The 11,642-nt window shown below is 49.7% G+C and overlaps 1 pseudogene; it reads right to left on the bottom strand.

Annotated features, from left to right (window-relative positions):
- Nucleotides 1–1,555: 1,555 nt before the first annotated feature.
- Nucleotides 1,556–11,330, bottom strand: LOC140604540 (sal-like protein 4; annotated as a pseudogene).
- Nucleotides 11,331–11,642: the final 312 nt, after the last annotated feature.

Genomic DNA, 11,642 nt, shown 5'->3' with positions numbered 1-11,642 from the left:
ATTTATTCTCCAAGACAGACAGTATCAGCAGGTAAAACCTACAGGGGTTTCTCCACAGGTCATACATTCACACGGGCATGATTTGCTTAACAGGGAGAAAGGCTCTGGTGTGTTCTCTGTAACAATATCCACTTCACAGTGTAAACAGGTACTAGCATTGTGTTCTCAACTCACAATTCCAGAAGGAAAAGCAAAACGTGGCAAAAAAAAAAATTTGGATCCTAAAGTCAGGCACAATAACACAGACCAACATTTGTTAACAGTCTTGATCTACTTTTCCACAAAGAAAGAGATTCTCCACTCGGAAATTAAGGTCTTTCTTTCTCCTTCCTTGTTCAACCATCAGAGCATGCTTCATCATTACATATACAAAAGGTGGGGGGGGGGGGGCTCGAGTTAAAAAAAAGAATCATGAAAATATCTTCAATGTCCAGCTGCTCCCACCACACATCAACTCAGGTTTAAGCCAGGGTCATAAAATAGGAAAATAGACACTATGGCTACAAAAGTAAAAAATAAATGAGGTAGATAAATTAAAGCTTTCACACCCATGACTTGCCATTCGAACTTCGTAGCCTTCATGCAATACTCAAGAACAATCTTCATACTAACTTGGCATAAGCTGCACCAAGGACATTTTTTTGTACAAAGTAGTATGTGAACCTATAAGAAATATGCCCTTTCCATGAGTTTCTTCAAGAAGGAAAACCCAGGTCTTTGATTGAGTAGGCACTGGCGAACCAAATTAAGTCACCTGAGGGTCCCTGCTTAGGTGTCTAGCCCTCCTGGTGGCTCAGGAAGGAGGCATCTGGAACGCGTCGGGAGTACATTGGCACTCCTGGGGCTCCGAATGAACTCTATTTAAATAAGCAGCAACACACATTGACTCCCTAAGGACTAAACCAGCCCATTTGAGGGTATCCTACCTAAGGTCCCAAGGTTGAAGGAATTTTGTAATTCTACAACCTTAGTTTAAAGAAAAAAAAGTACATTCAGGGAAAAAAAGAAAGGAAGGATGGGTACAGGGATGGGGGGTGTCATGCAAAACAGGTCCCTAAACAACTGCCAGATCTTGTCCACGTACCCGCATACAGTCACCAGGGAAGTACACAACCCCCTCCCCCAATTAGGCTAACAGTTGTCCATTGTAGTTCAGTAAGTTCCAACTTGAAATAGGAGGACAGTCTTTGGAAATAGTTACTCTCAGTTGTACAAAGGTTTTATGTATACAGTTTGTCCCAAGTAACAAAGCTACTTTGCAGGACCCGCTTCTTTCCAAAGTTAAAGAAAAAAATTCTAGTCCGTATATGTTTTAGTATTTTTTGTTCTTTTTCTTTTTCAATTATTTTTTTTTCTTTTTTCAATTTCTTTTCTCTTTTTTAATTGTTTTCGATTTTATCAAAAAAAAAATTTTTTTTTTTGCAAAGCAGCATAACAACATCTGATTGTAGGACTTGCCTGAGGTTGTGATCACAACTGTAAACATTTGCACATCATAGGAAAAACAGGAGGAGATGGGTTCTTTTAATAAGGAAAAAAAGTAGAGTTCTAGAGGTTATTCTGCCTGCATTTCTCCCTCGACAAAGAGCTCAGCTGACTGCAATCTATTTTCTTCGAGGAAGTGAGGGAATTGGTGTTTGGGGACGCCGTGGGCAGCACCTGGTTTTTCCACTTCAGCACTGATGGCAGACTGGAGCCATCCATCCTGGAGCTAGTGGTGGTGTCCACAGTGGAGCTGGCTCCAGGGGCACTGGGAGGTAGGCGTCCCCCCACTCTGCACCACAGAGATCTCATTGGTCTTCATGGCCAGACCTCCACTGAGCACGGTGGTGTACTGGTTCCACACGGCAGGGTCCAAGGTCCCCGAAGGGGCCAGGATTCCCTTTGGACACATCTCAGGGGCTCCCTTGCCATCAGCTCCTAACAGAGCCATGGTGCTTGCTGGCCAGCTCCCTCCCAGGCAGCCGAGCCACTGGTCGCCCCGTGCGCCATAGAGCGGACCTGCAAGTTGCCTTTGGTGGTAACAGCTCGCCCACGTAGGTTGCACACGAAAGGCCTGTCCCCAGGTGAGTCCACTCGTGAATTTGAAGAGCGCTCCGAGGAGAAATCCTTCCCACACCCTGTGCGGCCGCGGGGTTTGGCCTGTCGCCGAGTCCGGGCCGCTAGCGGAGGTGACAGGCCTGGGGACGTGGCCGCGGGCCCAACAAGCGCACCAGGGCCTCCGCCTTGACACAGGTTGGCTGGGCTCGGGCACGTGCTGCGGGCAGCTGTCCCGCCTCCCCCGGGCGGCCGTCCTCGCAGTGTCCGCTGTGCCCCAGCGTCGGGGGACCTGGCCTTGACGCTCTGCTGGCTGCCGGCGGGCCGGGGCCTGGAAGGACGCGGGCTGCAGCGCACCTGGACTCCGGCCCGGTCCTCCTGGACCCCGTCACCGAGGACGACGAGTTGTCGGTCAAGCCTCGCTCCACCGAGCCGTTCTGGGCTCTGCCGCCGCAGGACTAGAGGAGCAGGACCCCCTTCCCCGGGCCCAGGGCGGCCGGCAGGGCGACCCCGAGCGTGGGGGATGCGAGTAGGTGCTGGGAAGCCGCCCGGGGACCTTCAGGGAGCAGCTCGAAGCGTCCTGGGGGCCCCGCTCATCCACGTCAATGCTCTGATGACATCATCGTGACAGGTGGCACCCGTGCTGCCGTGTGGCTGACCGTCGGGGCCTCGGGACCCGGGAAGTCACAGGGGATCTGGGGCAGAGGCGTGTGGGGAATCTGGCTGCCCATGTGCATCTGGACGTGCTGCTGCCGCAGGGCCACGTCTGAGAACCTCTTCTGGCAGATGGGGCACGAGTGCCGCGTCTCTATGGACGTGTTGGTCCGGGGAACCCCGAGGTGCATCTTCAGGTTGCCCTTGGTGGACAAGGCCCAACCCCAGATCTTCCCTGGAGCGGCCTCTTCCCGTTGCATTGTGGGGGCCGTAATGCATCTCCAGGGAGCTTTGGCAGCTCAAGACCCGGTGGCAAAAGAGACATTCGTTGGGGTCGGTGGTGGCCTTGTCAATGTTCCCAACCAGCTGCCGTCATTTCAGGGTCTCTGACCCAGCTCGGGGGTCCCACTCCCTTGGAAGCCACCTCCCCTCGGTGAAGTGTGGTTTGCCTCCCCCCTCCAGACAGTAGGGACCCGTCCTCACTTTCCGGGGAAGGCCCGGGCTGCAGGTCATTGGGCAGCGGGCCGCCCAGGAGGTCCTTGGAGTTAGTCCCTGAAGAGAGATTCTGAGGTAGCCCTAGGCCGGGGTCTCTGTTACAAGGACAGGTGGGCTGTCTAAAGAGAGACTCGATTCACCGACGGGGACGGCTGCAGAGAGTGCATAGGAAATGCCATGGCCTGCCGATGCTTTGTCCTGGAACTCGGCAAAGAGCTGGGGGTGGGCCTTCACCTGGGGATGTGGGTGCAAGTGCACTTGAGGTTGCCCTGGGTGGTGAACCGGTGGCCACAGACAGAGCCCACGAAGGGTCTCTCTCCGGTATGGGAGCCGCGGGGATCTGCAGGGAGCTATGGGCCCCCCAAGCCCTGCTACAGTACTTAGGCTCGTGCTTGCAGAGGCCGGCCTGTCTGGGTTTGGCCTGCCCCGGGGACACGTTCGGCGGCTTCCCCTTCCCTTTCCTGGACGGGCCTAACGCCTCGGTGGAGGAAGGGCTCTGGAGGAGCACAGAGCCCGGGGCCGACGTAGCAAAGCACCGGGAAGGCGCGACCTGGCGTTGGCAGCACCCTCGTCCGTCGGGCTCCAGGGCAAGGGCGCACCCCGGGAGCTGCGGGGAAGGGGTGTTCGCCTGATGCCTCACCTGGGCTGGTGTCGGGGTCCGGAGACAGGGCAGGCCCCGCTGCCGGCTTGGGGGCCGCGGAGAGCTGCGGGGCGTGCGGCGGCCCAGGGTCTGGAGGGGGTCCCCCCCCCAGCGGAGGGCGCGCAGGCCCACGTGCTGCCCGGCTGCGGAGGCCCCGGGAGCCTGATGTGCTGCAGCTGCGGCTGCTGCGGGCGCAGGATCTGCTCCGGCCGCGGGGCTGCTGGCGCCGGGCGCTGCATGGGTCACCCGCACCCTGTGCCCCGCGGGGCTCGCAGTGACCAGGTGGCGGCCGCTTTGCCTTGGGGTAGTAGCTTCCGTCCTGGGGCGCGCTCGGCAGGCGGTCTCGGCCTTCAGGTCCACGACACACTCGGCCCGCTCGTCCTTGAGCCCCCCGGCCGCCGCCCCCTCCCTGGGACCCTCCGCACCCCCGGGCGGCGGCGGCGGCTGAGCGCGCCCCGGGGACTCTGCCCGGCCCGGCCCCTGCCGGGGTCGTGTGCGCACAGCCGGGGCAGGGCGGTTGTCTCTGTCCTAGGAACCCGAGAAGCTGGAGAGCTCTGCACAGCCCTTCTCACAGCTGCGAGTCTCCTCCCCACCAGTCCTGTGTGCAGTGCTTCCGGCCCTGCTGGCTTCACCGCCGCCCGGGGGTCACTGGGCCCGTCCTCCTCCGCGTTGGCGCGCGGGTTCCGCCTGCCTGCGCCCCGACGCGGTGCGAGCATCGCCCCGGGAGGGCCTCGGTTATTTGCCCACTCCGCTGCAAATTCCTGGAGTTCTTTGCTCATATTTTAATAAACAAAACAGGGTAATGGGGAAGGGAGGGAAAATAAAATAAGAAGAAATCAGAGAGGGAGAAAGAAACATAAGCGACTCTTAACTCTAGGAAACAAACTGAGTCTGCTGGAGGGGAGGTGGGTGGGGGGATGGGGTAACTGGGTGATGGGCATCAAGGAGGGCTCGTGATGTAATGAGCATTGGGTGTTACATGCACCTGATGAGTCACTGATCTCTACCCCTGAAATTAATAGTATGCTATATGTTAATAATTGAATTTAAATAAAATTATAAAGAAGAAAGCAAGCAACATGAGATCCACAATGAGCTGCCGCATGCATGTTTAAGTGACTGATTAGTGACTAGTGGGTCTACCTTCAATGTCATACATTCAAGGTCATGAGCTGAAGTAAGGATCATTTTTTACCTTGGAATTTAGGAGCTTTTTACAACCATGTGAATAAATATTCTAGACGTTTAGAAAATTTAATTTGGTTCTGGGAATTTACATGGTTTGTCTGAGTTTACTTCACCCCGATGAAAATAAGCTGCGTACTCTGTAAACATACTGCACCTTCTCTGGATTCTCTTCTTTGAACCCAACTGCCTCAACCTCTAGTATTAACTGTCTTTGGGGCCTACTTAGAGCCTAAACTCCACCAGAATAATATTGTCTTTATGAGGTCCTTTTGAGGATTAAGAGATAGATTACAGGGATCCCTGGGTGGCGCAGCGGTTTAGCGCCTGCCTTTGGCCCAGGGCGCGATCCTGGAGACCCGGGGTCGAATCCCACATCGGGCTCCCGGTGCATGGAGCCTGCTTCTCCCTCTGCCTATGTCTCTGCCTCTAGCTCTCTCTCTCTCCCTCTCTGTAACTATCATAAATAAATAAAAATTTTAAAAAAGAGATAGATTACAGAAAGCAATGCTATGACAAAATCAAAGTATATGTATAAATCAAAAGCATATTCATGCAAAGGGATCACAATGTTTTTTCAACTAATCACTGTGGTGTGACATTTTGAACACTATGAAGTAAGTCAATAAAGCTCTCGAGTGAAACATCTTGATATTTTATAAAGCTGCATGCTTATTATAAAGCTCACCCTTTGGTTATTACAAAGAAGAGCAAGTATCTATCTTTGACAATATGCTGATGAACACAAAACTTGAACAAGATGTATACATATGTTTTCCAAATTTGAAATTAAACAAAAGGAAAGGGATCCCTGGGTGGCGCAGCGGTTTGGCGCCTGCCCTTGGCCCAGGGCGCGATCCTGGAGACCCGGGATCGAATCCCACCGTCGGGTGCATGGAGCCTGCTTCTCCCTCTGCCTGTGTCTCTGCCTCTCTCTCTCTCTCTCTCTCTCTCTCTTTATTTATCATAAATAAATAAAAATTTAAAAAAATAAAATAAACAAAAGGAAAAAATAAATTGAAAATGTATGAATGCTCAGGTGAGACCTACTAGTATCACCTTTGAAAAGGAATGTACAATTAAAATAGGTTGAATGGGGCTGCCCGGGTGGCTCAGTGGTTTAGCGCTGCCTTCAGCCCAGGGCATGATCCTGGAGACCCGGGATTGAGTCCCACATTGGGTTCCCTGAATGGAGCTTGCTTCTCCCTCTGCCTGTGTCTCTGACCCCCATTTCTCTCTCTCTCTGTCTCTCATAAATAAATAAAATCTTAAAATAAAATAAAATATGTTGAATGATGTCACCTAAAATGCTAGTGTAAGTAACTCCGACACACCATCCCTTCATGAAGGCAATGATCAAGCTGACAAAAACTATTGGAATCAACTTTTTCTGACTTCTAAAAAACACAAAACCTGGGGAAGGGCTTAAAAGAAAAAAAGAAAAAGGTACTGAACTTCAGTAAAACAGTCTTTATGGCATTTTAACTTAACCACCTACCATGCCACACTCCCCAGCTCTGTGGTCACCATGAGGACAGTGGTCTACTTTCCTGGGACAGTGTGCTCATGCCAGCAAGACTGATTATTCTCAGAGAATTGTGGTTGTGTATTCTGACCTCCTTGGGGACTCCAAGAAGCACTGACTCAGGGTCTTTCATTGTTTGAGGCAGTTTCAAACTGCCTCAGAGCTTTTAGGAGCTCCCGGGTGACACTGCCAAGAGCATGTCAGTGAACATACTAGCCACACCTGTCTGGGCAAGGGGCCAACCAGAGAGGCCAGAGGCAGGCAGACCGAAACACCTGGGAAGGAAGATGCTGGGGGTTATCAAGGGACGAAGGACACCGAAAATCTGCTGTGTGCCAGGCAATCCAAGGGCCATGCTGATGCCCGTGGCTGGACATATTCTTAGAAAACCCTTGAGAGGACCACATGAGCTTGCCTTCAGCACCAGGGCAACAGCAAGGGAAGGGAAGACAGAGTTAACTCCCTGCCTGCGCCCTGTGGGGCGGAGCGCAGCGCAGGGGCGTCTGCAGTGACTAGCAGAGTGCTTCGTGGTGGCTTGGCTCCCGGCATTTAAGGGGCTCTCTCTCAAATCACAAGGTGGCCGCTGGGCTAACAGAAGAGACTTCAGGGCACTCATAACAAAGATCCTTTACAAAAAGTTGAGAAAAGCATTAAACACGTAACACCATCCACACAAGTTGTAAACAAACAAACAAAACCCAGAAAAGGCAGAAGAGTGCCGTTTCCAAAATTACCACGCTGTGATGTTCAAAGTGTCAATATTCAACGACAGAAGATGGCAGTCACTCAAAGAAAGGAAGTACCGTTCATGGGAGTGGGCAGAGATTGGTAATGAAACTGAGGACCATGCTCCTAAGGAAGTGGCTTTAAAAGAACTATTTCAGTGATGCTTAAGAAATGAAACCTGGGGTGGCTCAGTTGGTAAATTGTCTGACTCTTGATTTTGGCTCAAGTCATGAGATCGAGCCCTCCATGGGCTCCATGCTCAGTGTGGAGCCTGCTTAAGATTCTCTCTTCCTTTTTTCCTTCTCTCCCTCCTAAAAAATGAAACCAGAAAGGATTCATTTTTACCAAATCAAGACTTTCAATACATCGTGATAGATTTTAAAATGCAGTTACAAATTCTGGAGTTGAAAAGTACAATAGTTGAAATGAAAAAACTCTATATAAGAAGAGGGTTCTAGCATTGGATTTGATCAAGAGGAAAACTAATCCATGACCATGAAGACAAATCATTTGAAATGATCAGTCAAGGTTTATGGATGAGCCAAAGATGATCTTTGCACAGCAGACCTCTGTTTATTTTTTCACAGCAGGCAGAGACCTTTAACTCAAAAAACCACTGTTACCAACCTCAAATTTTTACACACTGAATTGATTTAAACATAGCCCAGATTGGTAGAGGTTAAGCCATTTATAGCTTAGCCATATCTTCTGGGCATATCCTGTGAATCACCACCTGACATCTACTAACAGTAGATAAGATAAATCATGAATATTAGTGTCTCCAGGATCCTGTCATCCGTTCATAATTCCCTGGCTCAGAGACTCCATATCTCGATGAGAGACTTCATCTCCCTAAGTAAGCCCTTCTTCAATCCCTCTCCTCTGGGGAGCTTCTTTTCTATCCTAGCTTTCTGGGTGGCGGCCCAATACTGTTGCCACTGAAAGATATCCTGTGAGGGACCTCTCCATTCAATTAAGCTGTCAGCGTGCCATCCAAATAAGTCTTATTGTGTGATTATATAATTATACATTATCAGCCCTATGCTGAAGTCCCTTGATCTCAGTACAACTGCCCGACACACATCCATGGGTCAGTGGAGATAATCCTACCAGAACGGGGCCTCCTCTGAGAAGGGAGTGTGTGCATAAAACTTAGGGGTCCCAGCACTAGCAGAGGCCCCAGGACTGGCCCCTTCCTTCCTGGAGACACCCTGTGCGATTCCTGGCTGAGCCACCAGATGGGTCTCTAATAAAGTGGTTTCCCAGAATTACAGTTCAATACAACTAGAGCTTGGGAGTAGGACATGTATTGCCTTAGTCAGACAATAGAATTGGTTGCTCATCATCCTCACACATGACTTGACAGTGTGTTTCTACCCTAAGTGTACCACAGAATCATCGGAGGAGATTTTTTTTAAATGATGTATCAGTTTCAACCAGGGATGTGCTCATTTATTTGGTCTCTAGCCCATGGTTTTAGGAGTTTGCTAGTTTGGCAAGAGCACAGGTCAGCTCAGGACTCCTTGGAGTATTTCCCCTTGGTGTTTAAGTTCAGTACTGGTTTTGGTTGAGGGAAAACATTTCCAAGCCTTGGGACCACAGCACGGGAATCCCTAGGGAAATCCCCTCTGTGAGAATGTGGCTTTCACTCAGGGGGAAAGTACTTTGCACTAATTATTTAAACAAAACAAAACCGCTTAAGTGATGGCTGATAGGTTTAGGTATCTTATCCTACTGGAGCCCTATTTTCTGGTCTGTGGGGGTGGGGTGGTGAACAGCCACGGTGCTATCTAAGGTGACTGGAGGATGCATAACCCAGGAATTACCTTAATAATACTAGATAGACTGTGGTCACAGAATAAACCCTTTCTCCTACTCTTAGCTCAATTCAGAAGTTTGGAGACAAAATACAAAGAGATTTCTGGAGACGGAGAGATAAAAGCTGCCTTTTATCGGAGAGATAAAACCTGGCACCAGGTTGCTTCCAGTAGCAGAGACATAGCCTGAGGGCGACCAAAATCTTTACTGGATATCTTTGACAGTGCCCGTCTGACCCTGTCTGACCAGGGCCATGACCTTCTGAGAAACCTGGCAAGTGGGGCTGAAGGTCACCATTGTGCCACCACCAGGGCATTAAGGCAGACAGACCATGGTGATGGGAAGTTGGACTAAGTGGAGCTGAGTTGTATGGAAGGGGCCGTTGAAGAAAGGGGAGACTCAGAGTCCTGATGAGTCTCTAACCCACATGCCCGGAAGTACAGACCTGGATCTACAAAGAGAAAACTAGAATACCAACATGTAGCTTCTTTAGCAAGACGTTTTATTTTTCAAATATTTTTCCGTGTTGATCTATAGTAAAAGTTAAACTTGTTAAAAAATTTTACTTTTAATATTACCAGATCATTTCACATTCCTATATTTTTGCCACATTTTTCATAATCGAAAGGACCAAAGGTTATCCTCTGCATAAGTGCTAAAAAAGTGCTTTATTTTTTTAAAGGTTTTATTTCTAAGTAATCCCCACGCCCAAGGTGGGGCTCGAAGCCACAACCCTGAGATCAAGAATCCCATGCACCACCATAGGAGCCAGCCAGGCACCCCAACAGTTAAATCTTATTTATTTTTAATTAATTTATTTTTTGTTGGAGTTCAATTTGCCAACATATAGCATAACACCCAGTGCTCATCCCATCAAGTGCCCCCCTCAGTGCCTGTCACCCCGTCGTCCTGTCACCGCCTGCCTACCTCCCCTTCCACCACCCCTTGTTCGTTTCCCGGTTAGGTGTCTCTCCCTTTCTGATATTTCCCACTCATTTTCTCTTTCCCCTTTATTTCCTTTCACTATCTTTTATATTCCCCAAATGAATGAGACCATATAATGTTTGTCCTTCTCCTATTGACTCACTTCACTCAGCAGAATACCCTCCATTTCCATCAACGTCAAAGCAGATGGTGGGTATTTGTCATTTCTAATGGCTGAGGAATATTCCATTGTATACATAAACCACATCTTCTTTATCCATTCATCTTTCGATGGACACCGAGGCTCCTTCCACAGTTTGGCTCTTGTGGACATTGCTGCTAGAAACATTGGGGTGCAGGTATCCTGGCGTTTCCCTGCATCTGTATCTTTGGGGTAAATCCCCAGCAGTGCATTTACTAGGTCATAGGGCAGATCCATTGTTAACTCTTTGAGGAACCTCCACAGTTTCCCACAGTGGCTGCACCAGGTCATATTCCCACCAACAGTGCAGGAGGGCTCCCCTTTCTGCACATCCTCTCCAACATTTGTGGTTTCCTGTCTGGCCAATGTTCCCCATTCTCACCGCTGTGAGGTGGGATCTCCTTGTGGTTTTTATCTGTGTTTCTCTGATGGAAATACAGTGATGTGGCGCACTTTCTCATGGGCTTGTCGGCCACGTCTACGTCTTGCTCTGTGCCGTTGCCATTGGTGTCTTTTGCCCATTTCCGGATTGGATGGTTGGTTTCTCTGCTGTGGAGTTGAATAGGTTCTTTAGAGATCTTGGATGCTGACCCTTTATCCGACGGGTCATTTGCACGTAGCTGCTCCCATTCTGGAGGTTGTCCGTCGGTTTTGTTGAGTGTCTCTTTGGCTGTGCGGAAGCTTCTCATCCTGGTGAAGTCCCAATAGTTCATCTCTGCTTTTGTTTCTCTGGCCTTCATGGGTGTATCTTGCAAGAAGTTCCTGTGGCCAAGTTCGGGAATGGCGTTGTCTGTGTTCTCCCCCAGGGTTTTGACGGAATCTCGTCTCACATTTACATCTTTCATCCATTTTGAGTTTATCTTTGTGTCTGGTGTGAGACAGTGGTCCAGGTTCACTCCTCTGCATGTGGCTGTCTGGAGTTCCCTGAGGCATTTATGGAAGAGACTTGTCTTTTTTCCAGTGGATGGTCTCTCCTGCTTGGTCGAATATATGGTCTTGACCGTAGAGTTGAGGGTCCACTTCTGGATTCCTCTTCTGTTCCATTGATGGATGTGTCTGTTTTTGTGCCTGTACCACACTGTCTTGCTGAGCACAGCTTTGCAGCGCAACCTGAAATCCGGCATTGTGCTACCCCCCGCTGTGGTTTTCTTGGCTACTAATCCCATAGCCATTCGGGGTCCTTTTTGATTCCACACAAATCTTCAGATGATCTGTTCTAGCTCTCTGAAGAGAGTCCGTGGTATTTTGATAGGGATTGCATTAATTGTGTAAATTGCCCTGGGTCACGTGAACATTTTCCCAATATTCATTCTTCGGATCCATGAGCATGGAATAGTTTGCCATCTCTTTGTGTCTTCCTCAGTCTCTTTCAGACGTGTTCTGTCGTTTTTTGGGTAGAGATCCTTTACCTCTTTGGTTAGGTTTATCCCTAGGTA

Source organism: Canis lupus, chromosome 15 (genome assembly GCF_048164855.1).
Source record: "Canis lupus baileyi chromosome 15, mCanLup2.hap1, whole genome shotgun sequence".
In the NCBI taxonomy this organism is placed as follows: domain Eukaryota; kingdom Metazoa; phylum Chordata; class Mammalia; order Carnivora; family Canidae; genus Canis; species Canis lupus.
Note: the sequence above shows the minus strand (reverse complement) of the source record. Positions and strands in the feature narration are given on the sequence as shown.